The sequence below is a fragment of the Ahaetulla prasina genome, chromosome 12 (genome assembly GCF_028640845.1).
Source record: "Ahaetulla prasina isolate Xishuangbanna chromosome 12, ASM2864084v1, whole genome shotgun sequence".
Taxonomy (NCBI): domain Eukaryota; kingdom Metazoa; phylum Chordata; class Lepidosauria; order Squamata; family Colubridae; genus Ahaetulla; species Ahaetulla prasina.
The window spans coordinates 19,444,865-19,459,964 of NC_080550.1; the positions used below are offsets into that span (position 1 = coordinate 19,444,865).

At 44.4% G+C, this 15,100-nt stretch overlaps 1 protein-coding gene and 1 long non-coding RNA gene across 9 annotated transcripts in view; one reads left to right on the top strand and one right to left on the bottom strand.

Annotated features, from left to right (window-relative positions):
* Positions 1-15,100, top strand: part of WWOX (WW domain containing oxidoreductase) — a 736,218-nt gene that overhangs the window by 506,376 nt on the left and 214,742 nt on the right. The gene's annotated exons all lie outside the window — the stretch shown is intronic.
* The window catches only part of LOC131184147 (uncharacterized), a 153,136-nt gene that overhangs the window by 83,024 nt on the left and 55,012 nt on the right, over positions 1-15,100 (bottom strand). For all 6 annotated transcript variants that reach the window (XR_009151927.1, XR_009151928.1, XR_009151926.1 and 3 more), the window contains exon 2: positions 12,065-12,226. This is a non-coding gene — a long non-coding RNA (uncharacterized LOC131184147). The remainder of the gene's footprint in view (positions 1-12,064; positions 12,227-15,100) is intronic.

The following is a 15,100-nucleotide window of genomic DNA, read 5'->3' on the forward strand; positions in this document are numbered from 1 at the left end:
GGAACAACCGGTTCAGCGAACCAGATTAAAATTAACATCCCGTTTACCCGAACTGGTCCAAACCGGCTGAATCACACCCCTGTCGAAGACTTATTGGTAAGGCAGGTCAAGCCAGGAGATCAAGGTAGGGCTGTCATAAAGTGCTCCCTGATGCTTTGCTGTTTGCCTATTTAAAGCTTAACTTGTTGGGTAAACTTAATATGGTTTGTAAATCATGGCTTGCGGCTTCTGTGCTGGGTCAATTTGCAATATTCAGTAGAACAGAGGGAATGAAAAGATACCTTAGCATGATGTGAGAATCAGACCAGCAGTGGCAATTGAGTCTCATTCTTCAGTCCTGAAAATCCTTTTGTTTATGAATCCTCATTCTCTTGCTGACTTTTTTAGTGATATACTATTACTATCAGAGTTGGCTGCTGGGAGTTCGCAGGGGTATAGGAGAACCTCTAGCTAAGATTCTGTGCAGTTCAGAGAACCCCCAAATCCCAATCCTGGCTGGCCCCGCCCCACCCACCCCTCCCAGGAGTCCCCACGGGGCCCATTTTGGATGCAGGTAAGTACAGGGCATGCGCGGCGGCTCAGGGAGGGCAAAAAATGGGCCTACCTCCAGAGGGCCTCTGGAGCCTGGGGAGGCTGTTTTTGCTCTCTTGGAGGCTTGAGGAAAGCCTCCGGAGCCCAGGGAGAGCAAAAACGTGCTCCCCTCCACCCTCGTGGTGCAGGAGGCCAACTAGCCACGCTCATCCAGCAACCGGGCAGAGAACCCTTGTTAAAGATTTTGAAGCCCACCCCTGACTACTATTACTTCTACTCATTACTACTACTATTAGATTTTCAGAACATAAGGGTGTCCAACGCAAAGATCCACAAGCCAGTGAGAAGTGGATGGATGTTGTGAGGTCATGTGGATAATTTCATTTTTCTTTCTCCAAAGCAAATACCCAACCAAAGATTTAGGAAGATTCATTCCAATCTAATTTTGTTTCACTGCTAGAAGAACGAATGAGCTGAGTGGACTTCCTTTGAGCCCTCTATTGCATATTCTCCCTCCCTCCTCCTCCTCCTCCCCCTCTCCTTCTCTCTCCCTCCCTTCCTCCCTCTCTTTTTATCATGAAGAACATTGACAACATGTAAACTATGCTGTGTTTGTGGGTTCATCTCTTGAACTCAACTGGGCAGTTTTCCAGCAATGGAAATTCCTTCTTCTCCTTTGTGATAAAACTATGGAAACATGAACATCATCAGTTTCAGAATATTTTAATCCAGGACTCTGGGGAATTAGAAGGAGTACAACACATTTAGAGAAAAGGTCCTCCGCTGAACAGATTTGCTAATAGACGCCACAGTTTTCCTTGTGTGTTTCTTCCCTTCAATGACATGTGGGAATATATACTTTGAAAGTATCTTAATAGTTTCTAATATAGAAAAGTTGCATCGTTTTCACCAAGTACATTATATTTTCCTATCCTTTCCTCTCATCCAAAAACTTACATTGCTTCCCTTCCAAACAAACATGAAACCAAACCTTGGGCAAATGACTTGCTAAAGCCACGACCTTCTCTACTAATACTTTCTTGGCGTCATTGACACTCAGAACCATCTTCCACAAATAATTTCAACAAATTCTGAAGTTACGTGAGATGTTAGAGAAAGCAGACTGCTAACTGTTAGCTTGTCAAAGCCTTTTGTTTCTGTGCTTTCTAGATTTTTACCCACAAAGTGTTGAAGCGGGAGATAAGAATTTATGAATCCTAGCAATTGCAAGATATTGGGAGCTTGTGGGATCAAAGAATGGATGGTTCAAGGACAGAAACACAATCAAAACACCCCACCTTTTTTTACATGTGTGGCTTCCACTATATACATAAAAAGGGCAAGGGGCTATGGTCATCCAATTGCTTCTCCCATTTTGACATCACTGTCCCCAGCCCCAAATTTCCTGGTTCAGGAATCTTTTTTAGAGTAGATGCTCTCACATTCTGGACATAAATTGCTTCAACTTCTACCCTCAAAAAGACACTATAGAGCAATGATGGCTAACCTTTTTGCCATGTCATGCCAAAAGCAGGGGTCACGTGAGGGGAGGTTGTACATGTGCATGCCCACACCCATAATTCTATGCACACCCCCGCGCTTCCCTCACTTTTGGCACGTGATGGTACGGTGGGCCCGGCAGGCCCATTTTTCACTCTCTGCAGGTGCCAGAGCCTTTCTAGGAGTCTGGGGAGGGTGATAACAGTCTTCCCCACCTCCCGGAGGCCTTCCGGAGGCCAGGTACAACCATTTGCTGAATTCCTGTGGGACCAGAAGTCAGGAAATGGGCCATTTTCAGCCTCTGGGGGAGTGGGGAAGCCTGTTTTTGCCCTCCTAGAAAGCTCTGGAGTCTGGGGAGAGCGAAAAAAGGGCCCATCGGAAGTTGGCAAACAGCCTGTTTCCAGCCTCCAGAGGGCCTCTGGGGGTGGTGAAGGCTGTTTTCACCCTCCCTAGACTCCTAGAGAGGCTCTGGAGCCTGGGGAGACTGAAAAACAAGCCTCCGGAGGCCCCCTGGGGAGACTGAAAAACCCACTGCCTCCGGAGGCCCTCTGGAGGCCAGAAACAGCTTGTTTCCTTACTTCTGTAGAGCCCAGAAGGCCCAAAAATCAGCTGGCCAGTGCACACATGCGCGCTGGAGCTGAGCTCACCGGTACCATATCAGTGCCCACTGATATGGCTCCACGTGCCACCAGTTCACCATCACGGCTATAGAGCACTATACAACAGAACAATACTCAAGGACAGTTTTTTTTTCCTGAATGTCATCACTCTGCTAAACAACTAATTCCCACAACACTGTCAAATTAACTACTAAGTCTATCGTTCTTCTCACCCTTACTAGTACCTATCTGTTTCCACCCATGGCTATATCCATTTTGCTTGTATCTTTACAATTTATATTGTTTTTATTGTTTCCTAGTATGATTGGCTGCTTATTAGTATCCTACGACTATTACTGACTGTTGTATCTTATGATTATATTATATAGCGAATATATTTTCTTTTTTCTTTACACTGAGAGCATATGCACCAAAGACAAATTCCTTGTGTGTCCAATCACATCTGGCCAATAAAAGAAGTCTAGTCTAGTCTAATCTAGTCTAGTCTAGTCTAGTCTAGTCTAATCTAGTCTAGTCTATTCAATTCATTTTAGCAATCAGATCTCTTCTCTTCTCTACTCTTCTCTTCTCTTCTCTTCCCTTCCCTTCCCTTCCCTTCCCTTCCCTTCCCTTCCCTTCCCTTCCCTTCTCTTCTCTTCTCTTCCCTTCTCTTCCCTTCTCTTCCCTTCCCTCCCCTGCCGCTGCCGCTGCCGCTGCCCCTCCCTTCCCCTATTCTATTCTATTCTATTCTATTCTATTCTATTCTATTCTCAGGTCCTTAGCATTCCAAGAAGAATCTTAAAGTTTTAACGCATCATTCTTGCCGTGATCCCATTCCTGCCGTGTCTGGGAGCAAGTTGGAATTTGTAATAGCAATAGTAATGGTTTAGTTTCAAATACGTTTTATCCATCTCGAGAAGAAAAGGCTGCTCATTCGCTTGACACTCTTTCATTGGGACTCAGCTGCTAAGAGTTTTACCTTCTTTGCTATCTATAGCTGGGTGGTGACTCTCCCCAGAGCATGAAGGTTAGAAGGTTGATTATTTCTGACCTGATAGGTTTTCCGTGGAGAGACGTTAGATACAGGAACCTTGCTCATTCTTTTTTTTAAAAAAAAAAATTGAATGATACCATGCTTGGTCTGGTAAAATAGATATTTTACATTGTTGTTAGACAATGCGATAAAGAGTGAAATTGATTATGACTTATTGGTATCTTACTTCCCTCCAGCCATTATTGTGTACTTTTTTTAAAATGTGTCCCTGAAAGGCAAATATAAAACTTCACAGTGCAATACCAGCATATAAGCTTTCCACTTTGCTTGGTTTGTTATTAAGCTGTGGTTAAGCATGGGCAGCAATCTGTGTCCAAGGTTTTATAACTGCTTCATATTCTCCCTCTCTCTTCCCCCCCTTTTCCTCTCTCTCTCTCTCTTTTCCTCTCTCTCTCTCTTCCTCTCTCTCTCTCTCTTCCTCTCTCCCTCTCTTTTCCTCTCTCCCTCTCTTTTCCCCCCTCTCTCTTCCTCTCTCTCTCCGTCTCTTTTCCTCTTTCCCTCTCTTTTCTTCTCTCTCTCCCTTCCCCTCTCTCTCTCTTCCTCTCTCTCTTCCTCTCTCTCTCTCTTCCTCTCTCTCTCTCCATTTCTTCTCTCTCTCTCTCTTCGTCTCTCTTATTCTTTCTCTCTCTCTTTTTTCTCTCCCTCCCTGTCTCTTATTCTTCCTCTCTCTTCCTCTCTCTCTCTCTCTCTCTCCTCCTTTCCCCTTCTCTCTTTCTCTCTCTCTCTCTCTCTCTCTCTCATGTTAAAACAAAACTAAACCCTGTGTGTGTCTGAAAGAGAATGTCTTTGTCTAGTAAGCAGGTTCACTGTTGTAGAGGTGAAACGATAATAAATTAATCTTCAGTGGATAAGGACGTCAGTTGGCAGGAAACAGGAGGGGCTGGAGAAGTAAATTGTGGACAGCACAAGAAGATATTGGGGGTCACCAAAACAGGGGTGGGAGGATTTTCAGACATCTAGCAAGTAACTTCAGATGGTTTTCACACCAAGCATTTATTTCAGTATTCACATACTTGCTTGTAGACCTGATTTGTGTATCATCCATCCATGTTTGAAGGCTCCTGAAGGGTTGACCACCAAGATTAGCCTAACGTAGAAAGCAACCCCTCCTCAAAAAGGATAAATCCATAATATAAATAATAATCAGGAAATACACAGTCATGAACTTGTCAGGCACCAGCGTTCACTCACAACATGTCCTCCTGCATTAGAAAGAGCGAACAGATTGTGGAACCAATCTCCTGGAATTCACATTGTGTAGATCCATGGGTATTAGTTGACCTCCACTGGTTAAGATCCAGAGTTTGCCCCACCACTCCATTTTCGCCTCGTTTCCCCCCCATAAACGTGAAACAGAAAACTTGAAATACTTCAGAGGGAAGATATAAATATAGATTTAAAGCCAAAGGCACCTTGAATGTTTTAATATTTGGAGTAGATGAATCCCAGGTGCCCTTCCCCCCTCCCATCTTTCTATTTGTCTATCTATCTGTCCGTCTGTCTTAAGGCAAAATACCTGCATTCTTTCCTCCCTCTCATCATAATTCAGAATAGAAAGAAATTCAGAAAAGAAAGGAAAAAGCCTATCCCTAAAACATCTAGTGAGCTGCCATAGCTGAGGGGGGACTTGAACCTGGATCTCTCTAGACAGGGTCCCACACTCTAACCCAGCAATTAATTTTCCCAAGAGAAAGGGACTATTGTGGAGGGCTCCCAGCTGCTCTCTGCCTACTCACCGCAAGGTGCGGTGCTTTAAGTGCGAGCTCAAATCTTTCTTATTTCATCGAGCAGGGCTGGCCTAATGGGAATTTTAATGGGGTTTTATAGGGTTTTTATAATTTTTATTTTATTTTTAACTTTTTAGCCAATTGAATTAGATTTTTAGTGATATTGTTTTAATTGCTGTGTTACTGTTTTATTTTGGCTGTACACCGCCCTGAGTCTTCGGAGAAGGGCGGTATAACAATATAAATAATAAATAAATAAATAAATAAGGCCATGCTTCAACCACGGTACAAGCGTTCTGACCTAGGCTTCCCCAGCAGCACGAAGCCGAGTCCTCGTCCCCATAAACCCCTTTTATTTAATTTACAGTGAATTCCTCTCCAGCAAAGTCTTTCCTCTCCCACAGTCTTTCAAGATAGTTCGCAATTACCGACCTTTTATCAGGCTTGGAGAGTGGCCAGGCCGATATCTTTCAGACTCCACACTGTAACCGATGATACTTGGCAAGAATGCAGGAATGGATTTTCACCCAAATGAACTAATTGTCTCCTGCAATCTCCCCTCCCCTTCGCTCCTTCTTTATTCCCTATGGAAGGGGCCATTCACTATCCACCTGTGGTTTTACTCCTTAGTCGACCCTTGTTCTTTAGCTGTTCCCTTTTCCTGGCAGCTCTGCACCTGCTTACACTGGGAACAGGATCCAGCTGTTCTTCTGCCCCTCTAATGTCCAACTCCGAAGGCAGCTGACAACTCTCAGATGGCGCTGGCCCCATCTTGGCCTCTGACACAGAGAACTTGTCAGAGCCTTCCTCAGACTCCAGGACTGGCCCATGTTCCTCCCCAACCTCCTCACTGTCTGAATCTGTTGCCAGATCCGCTGGGCCACAATGGCAAGTGGGTGGCCACCACCATCTCCTCAGGTCTGCTCCAGGTGATGGGAGAGTGCTGTGCAGAAAAGTGCTTTCTCTCCTCACCCAGCTGCCAGCCAACTGAAGGCAACTGTGCAGAGCTGGATCTGACTTGGCTACTTCTTCTGCCCCACTATGATGCACATATTTACACTTGATTTTCAATTGACCTTATGATAGCCCCAAGGGGGAATTTGACTACTTGCTCCATGGCCAACTCAGCGGTGGACAACTTACTGCAGGACAGTTTAACCATTTTATTTCATTATTTAAAATAAATTTAAAAAGTTATTTTAAAATTTTGCCATTCACATTTCATTCTGTCCCTCCTTTTGCATCTTTTCTGTAATTATTCTGTTCCACCATTTCTTTGATATTAATGTAATTCTTGTCTGACAGCGAGTTGTCCTGCAGTGAGTTGGCCATGGTGAGTTGCCTCTCTGTCTGTTGGCGAGTTGGCTGCAGCAAATTATCGTTGTTGTTGTTAGTTGCAAAGTCGTGTCCGACCCATCGTGGCCCCATGGACAACATTCCTCCAGGCCTTTCTGTTGTCTACCATCTATCAGCTATTGTTGATCGGTTCAACAATTAATGCCTTCTTTATCTTCTAGGGTAAAACAAAACAAAAATAATGTTGTTGTACTTGCTCCCCATCAATAGATTTGTCATCTGTGGCCCCATAGTGGCCCCACGGCTATAGGTCGGGCTTCCCAGCTTGTTGTTGTTAGTTGCGAAGTCGTATCTGACCCATTGTGACCCATGGACAACGTTCCTCCAGGGCTTCCTGTCTTCTACCATCCCCTAGAGTCCATTTAAGCTCATGCCTACTGCTTCAGTGACTCCATCTAGCCACCTCGTTCTCTGCCGTCCCCTTCTTCTTTTGCCCTCAGTCATTCCCAGCATTAGTCTCTTCTCCAGGGAGTCCTTCCTTCTCATTAGGTGGCCAAAGTATTTGAGTTTCCTCTTCAGGATCTGGCCTTCTAAAGAGCAGTCAGGGTTGATCTCCTGTAGGACTGATTGGTTCGATCACCTTGCAGTCCAAGGGACTCGCGGGAGTCTTCTCCAGTACCAGAGTTCAAAGGCCTCAATTCTTTGGCGCTCAGCCTTCCTTATGGTCCAACTTTCACAGCCATACATTGCAACTAGGAAAACCACAGCCTTGACTATGCACAAATTTTCATAGACCCCAGCCAAAGGATCGGATAGGGCCCCGGGGCCCTAAAATGCCCAAGTCTAACTCTGACCATTAGTCTTCAGCCATGACCTTGGTTGGAGGCAAATTCCTACCAAGGATTAAGCTTTAGCTGACATCTCAGGATTCTCTGCATAGAAAAATGGTTTGTGAGTTCCCACTGCACACTTCCATTTCAAAGCCCTTTGTTCTGGGTACATATTTACTCAAAGCATTGCATATATTTATTTTTCATTAAGCCCCAGAGTGTAGCAGAGATATATTTAGGCCACTAGCTTTTGCAGCTGAAGTGCCCCATCACACACAAACACACACACACACACCCTACCAAATCTTTCAGCTTTGAAGAAAGTAACTGATTTTTCACCAGCTGTCGTGGTGCTGTTGAAATAATTGTAAATACACTTCCCAAATGTATGAAAACTGAGAATTTCTCGGAAAGGGCTCTGGCATTTCCTGAAAAGATAATAATGGTGTATGTATGCTAACAAGAACTTGAGCTGGGGCTGGGGGAGGGAGGGAATGTACATTTCTCCTTCAAACTGATCATTCACTTTATACCTGCGCATTACAGTTTCTTTTAAGTCTGCTATAAAAAGCTCTGTTTAGTATTTCCTTTTTTTTTTTTCCTTCCTTGAAAGGGCTCCAGGCAAATTTCCATTGAAAAATGCCACGGTAATGAACTTGAAGTGTAGCTTTCTCCATAAAAGAATTCATTACACGCACAAGCATGTTTTCTTTTAGCTTTTGTTAGTTTTGCATTCTCTCCCACGAAAAAAACAAAAAACGTGTCTCCGTTTGAGAGATAACATGTTTTTCCAATCAATAGACTAGGATTTCTGTTTTCACATCGTAGAACAAGAAAGTCCCATAACAATCCTGTCATAAAGGGGGCGGGAAGGGGGGAATAGTAACCATGAAATAACATCCATTTTATTTTCAAGATGTGTTTCTTCAACCCTTTTTAATGATGATGATGTTCATCTATCTTGTTCGAAGAGGACCTTGACATCTAACAGGTTGTGGGCTATCCACGATGTGTCCGCAGCAGAGGTGGGTTTCAGCAGGTTCTGACCAGATCTGGAGAACCGGTAGCAGAAATTTTGAGTCGTTCGGAGAACCGGAAAATACCACCTCTGACTGGCCCTGCCCCCATCTATTCTCTGCCTCCAGAGTCCCAGCTGATCAGGAGGACATGGGGATTTTATAGTATCCTTCCCCTGGAGTGGGGAGGGAATGGAGATTTTACAATATCTTCCCATGGAGTGGGGAGGGAATGGAGATTTTACAGTATCTTCCCCTGGAGTGGGGAAGGAATGGGGATTTTATAGTATCCTTCCCCTGTCATGCCCACCAAGCAATGCCATACCCACCAAGCCATGCCCACAGAACCGGTAGTAAAAAAAAAAATGAATCCCACCAATGGTCCACAGGTGGCTGGTAAGGCCTATACGGGGGACGAAATGTTCTGCCACATGTCGGGGAGACATGTGTGGTCACCATTGCTGCAGCATTTGCAAGTCCGGCTTTGCGGAGTGCTCGCTTCTCTTGTGCTGTGGTCCTCAGATGTCTGGCAGCCTTGGTGGATCGGCGTGCGCCATGTCGATTGGTCTTGTGCCAGGGTTTCCCAGGAGGTGGTGTCGATATTCAGGGACTTGAAGGAACCTTTCAACGTTCCTTGTATCGCTTCCTTTGTCCCCCTTGCGATCATTTTCCTTGAGACAGCTCACCATGGAAGAGCTGTTTAGGGATGCGATGGTCCGGCATCATTGCAACATGGCCTGGCCAGCGTGTCTGGGATTTTATCAGCGAGGTGTGAACCAGAAGTGGATTTCAGCAGGTTCTGACCAGTTCTGGAGAACCGGTAGCAGAAATGTTGAGTAGTTCAGAGAACCGGTAGTAAAAATTCTGACTGGCCCCATCCCCCATCTATTCTCTGCCTCCTGAGTCCCAGCTGATTGGGAGGAAATGGGGATTTTGCAGTAACTTCACCTGGGGTGGGGAGGGAACGGAGATTTTACAGTACCCTTCCCCTGCCACGCCCACCAAGCCATGCTCACCAAGCCACACCCACAGCACCGATAGTAAAAATTCTGACTGGCCCCATCCCCATCTATTCTGAGTCCTAGCTGATTGGGAAATAGGGATTTTGCAGTAACCTTCCCCTAGAGTGGGGAGGGAACGAAGATTTTACAGTATCCTTCCCCTGCCATGCCCACCAAGCCACACCCACAGAACCGCTAGTAAAAAAATTTGAAACCACCACTGGTGTGAACTGATGGCAGGCCTGCTCTGGAGAGGATTTCCGTGTCTGGCCATATAATGAAAATAGTAACCATGCAAGAACATCTGTTTTATTTTCAAGATGTTTTTCTTCAACCCCTTTTTAATAACTGTAGCTCAAAGGCAAAGTATTTAGATCGTTGGAAAGGATTCAAAACTCAGCACGCTTAGGGGTTTTCTTTCCCTAAGAGCGTTCCTCGCCGCACCTTATATTTTCCGTTTTTAATGTACTGATTCTCTCTAGCCATTGGCTTTCCTTTTGTCACAGCAGCTTATACAATGGAAATTCAGGAAAGGAATCATTGGGTTGGGGGGGGGAGGGGGGAGGAGAGTGTTAATTAAACATCCTTTTAAAAATCAAATTTGGCACAACCAATATGCTTTAAAACAGAGTCCCTCCTATAAAATGAGAGTGGATGGTGACAGAGCCTAGTCCAAACAAAATGGCCGACCTCTGAACCCGACGTTCACTTTTGCTAATTTAAAGCATTCAGCTGTACCGCCGTTAATCTTATTTCATTACCAATAGTGCTCAGAAGATAAATGTCTGCAGTTAGACTAAAGCAAGGAGAATTGATGCTTTTTTTTCTCCCTCTCCACCTCTCTCTTCCAACCCAACCCAACCCAACCCAACCAGCAACTGTAGGAGGTACTCAGATGCCAGCTTTGGCTTCTCTGGAGGCAGCCAAATAAACATCTGGAACATCACAGAAAAGAGAGAGAGAGAGAGAGAGAGAGAAATGAACAACCAGAAAAGGACACAAGAGCTGCCTCTATATTTTGAAGATTCTTGGCTCTTTACCCACTATAGTATAATAATGCTATTTCACTAGAAGTGATAACTGCTGCAGATGTCTAACTGACCATATTTGTGTTTTTTTCTAAAAAAAGCATTACTTCAGAACTCATGTGGTTCAAATGCAGTTCTTTAAAACAGTTGTGCATTTTCCTGAAATAAGAAGAAAATACAATTCCCTCTGTATGCATTCTAATACTTGATTTGGTTCTCAGCATCCCTCCTTACTCACAAATTCCTCTGTTTTAGAAAACTTTCAGTTCCTTATTAGCTTTTCTCCAGGACCAGGAGCAGGGTTGAAATTCTCCTGGTTCGGACCGGATCACCCGATCCGGTAGCGATGGCGGCAGGTAGTTCAGAGAACCGGTAGCAAAAATCCCTACCCCGCCCCCATGCCTAGCGGAGCTGCACAATCATCAGAGGTGGGGGTTTTTTTTTACTTTTAAAAGCATTCTTTCTTCGGCCGAAAAAATGCTTTTAAAAGTAAAAAAAAGAGAAGCCTCTGATGATCAGGCAACTCAGCTGGGATCATCAGAGCCTTTTAAAAGCATTTTTAACAAACTCTTCAGCCAAAGTCAGAGGCTTTTTTTTTCTTTTAAAGGCAAAAAAATGTTTTTAAAAGAAAACAAAAGCCTCTGACAATCAGCCAATGCAGCTGGGATCGTTGAGAGTCTTTTAAAAGCATTTTTTAACAACCTCTTCGGCCGAAGAGGTTGTAGAAAAAATGCTTTAAAAAGTAAAAAAAAGTTGGCCACGCCCACCCAGTCACATTACCCTCCCCACCAAGCCACGCCCACAGAATCGGTGGTAACAAATTTTACACTTCACCACTGACCTGGAGGTCTTATTTCTCCAGGTCTTATAAATGTCCCTTATCTCCAGACCCTTCTCCATAGAGCAGTATGTCTGGCAACGCCTTTGTTTTCTTCTCTCTGCCCGTAATTTCAGCTTCATCTGATGCTCATCCCATGAATGAGGCAGGATTAAGTTCTTTTTAGGGCTGATGTTTTCTCCTTATCCCAGCCAGCTGTCTAAAACCTCTGAGCTTTGGCCACTTATCACCTTGGAAGGAAGTCAGATGACTGCAGTACCCAAAAAGGAGACCGTGATAAAATAGGGATCAGCAATAGCTAATTTCAAGGTGGTGTCGTTTTCTGCTGAGACAAGGATGGCTCTGGAGTAGACAAACCCAAAGAATTGGAGCTAGTACTTTGAGCAGCCTTTTGCTATGGAAGTTATGAGTAAGAGTCGCTGGTCCTTGAGCTGTGTTGATTGGTCATATCCTTGAGGCCATCTTGGTTGCGCATATGAAGTAAGCATTTGATGCTTCAAATGAATAGTTTGGGATTCTGAGCATAGGAAATACAGCATTATACACTTAGTCCTTAGCTTGCACCCACAAGTGGCCCCAAAATGTATGTGGCTAAGTGAGAAATTCGTTCAATGAGCTTTTCCCTATTTTATGACTTTTCTTACCATGTTTGTTAAGTGAATCCCTGCAGTTGTTCAATTAATAACAGGGCTGTTGACTGAATCTGGCTTTGCTTGTCTGGAGGTTGCAAAACGGACGCTGCAAATCGTCGTAAGTGCGAGCCCGTTGTCAAGCATCTGAATTTTGATCAGGTGACCGTGGGGATGCTGCAAAAGACACAAGTGTGAAAAATGGTCATAAGTCACTTTTTTTTCAGTTGTAACTTCTAACAGTCACTAAGTGAACTGTTGTAAGTCAAGAGCTACCTGAGTTTTGAGAACCAGAGTTTTCACATGAAAAAATGCAACCGTTTTCTCCTGAAAGGCACATAATTTTCAGCTGGTGCATCCTAGCCATCCTAGCACTTTATAAATTGGGACATCCCATAAGGCAGTGATGGCGAAATTTTTCGGTACCAAGTGCCCAAACCGGAACGCGTGTCCATGTGCATGTGTCCTTGTGTGGACCCGAACAATCGGGTTACTTAGAATCCTGACAGCAATCATGTGTGCACACCGGAGCACCGGAAACCCGAAGACAAAAACAGCCTGGAAAAGGCCTGGAAAACAGCCTGGTTTTGGCCTGTTTTGGGCCATTTTTTGCACCGTTTTCAGGCTGTTTTCCATCACTTCGATGCCCACAAAGACAAGCTGGCTAGCGCACCATAAACCAGAAGAGCAACTGGCAACGGTGCATGTGCCCACAGAGAACGGCACATGCATGCCACCTCTGGCACGCATGCCGTAAGGTTCACCATCACGGCCATAAGGGGTTAACCATGTTTTTGTTTTCCACCGGATATACTTACTCTCAACTTCCTGTTCTAAGTTTACCCCAGTAGAATAGGGCTGTCCTGTATTTTGGTCATTGATCAGCAAAAGCTGCATTCATTGGTATGCAGGTTCCCACTGTTCCCCCTAGAAGCGTAAAAGTAAGCAGGCAAAGCAGGAGTGGGCTTTTAATAGAAGAATTTCTCGGTAGAAAGTTGACCTTGAAGGATCTGTTTCTTCCTTTTCTGCACAAGTCAAAATATGCAAATTAAGAGTGGCACCTCGAACCTTCCAGCGTGCTATTAAAAGTTCTTATGAAGGCCATGGAAATATCACATTTTAAAAAAGGTCCTTCATCAGCACCTTAGTAGTTATCTGGTTGGAGACAGAGGGGGAAGAAAGGAAAAAAAAAAAAAGAAGAATATTAGAGCTGCAATCTTATAACTTGCCTGTTTGAAAGGAAGTCAGGGAGTTGAACCCGTTGAGGGTTATTTCAAAAGTAGCTGTGTGCAAGATTGTACCGTAAAGCAATTGGAATGACCCAGTCATTTCAGTAGAATTGAAATCTCAGTTTTATGTGCTTCTTACGTCAGGCTGGAACAGGGGTCGCTCTGGACTTCCAACGCATTTCCAAAAAGGTGCCATCCAACTTTGAATGACTTTGTTCCTTCCCACAGAAGGCTTAGGTGCATTGCATTATAAAGAATGCTGTTCCAAGGGATTTTGCTTCCTGAGGTGAAGACAAGGTGGCAGTTGTATCTACGCCAGATTCGATGCCAACTGGACTTACGGTTGGTTCAACAATAGCTTTGCGATCACATCTTTCATCACTTCAATAGAGCAATGCGTTAAGTTGGGGCAAAACAGTAGCATTATCAAGTGCTCTATTTTCCAGCATTTCACCTCCTGTCTCCTACCAATGCCTATGACCTAAATTAAGGTAAAGGTAAAGGTTCCCCTCGCACATATGTGCTAGTTGTTCCCGACTCTAGGGGGGGGTGCTCATCTCAGTTTCAAAGCCGAAGAGCCAGCCTGTCCGAAGACGTCTCCATGGTCATGTGGCTGGCATGACTAAACGCCAAAGGCACACAGAACGCTGTTCCCTTCCCACCAAAGGTGGTCCCTATTTTTCTACTTGCATTTTTTACGTGCTTTCGAACTGGTAGGTTGGCAGAAGCTGGGACAAGTCACGGGAGCTCACACCATTATGCAGCACTAGGGATTCGAACTGCTGACCTTTCGATAGACAAACTCAGTGTCTTAGCCACTGAGCCACCCCGTCCCCTGACCTAAATTACCCACCCTATTTTACCTGAAAGATGTTGAAGCTGTAAGCTGACAGGCAGCTCCTTCTTTCAAACTTTCAGCGTGTGTGAAATTTTTTTCAGGCTGGAAAGCTGAAATACTTCTCATTACGTACCCCATGCAGTAATGACTGTATTGTAAAAGGACTTAAACATATTTTCTCTATTTTGCTTTTTTCCCCCCTTCATTTCTTCAAATCCCCATCATGAAGGAATTTATTTCACAAAGAGACTCTCTCCCCCCTCCAAGGGGAAATGAAAAACAGAAAATCTATACTTTCAAATTTTATTATCCCTCCAATAATAATCAGCTGGAGCTGATTCCACTTGAATACCTATTCTTCTCCAATTTATATCTGTGTGTGTGTATGTGCGTGTGCACACGCGGGCGTAAATCATATCATTAAATGACTTCTTTCTGTTTAATTTCAGGAGGGTATCTTTATGCTCCCCCCCACCCCTTATTCTCACAGCGTTTGTATGAATGCACTGTGCATATTTATAGAGGAGACGGTAAGCAACTGCATGGATATCACATCAATTAAATCAAAGACCACGTTGTCTTCGGCAGAGGGATGCCCCTGCACTTTGTTATAATTGTACAGAAGGCAACCTGGGAATTGGCAGCAATTGTATGATTAGCCACTGGGCTTGGCATGAAAATCGCTTCTCCAAGCATTCCTCGCTCGCTAACCGAGCAGCTACCTCTATCTCGGCATGAGGAAACGGCAGAGATTCAAGAGGCTTCGATTCTCTGCTACAAGCCTACAAAGAAAGGAAGGAAGGAAGGAAGAAAAGAAGGAAGGAAGGAAGGAAGGGTAGGGTAGGGTACGGTAGGGTAGGATAGGATAGGATAGGATAGGATAGGATAGGATATTGGCCAAGTGTGATTGGACACACAAGAAATTTGTCTTGGTGCATATGCTCTCAGAGTACATAAAAGAAAAGATACCTTCATCAAGATACA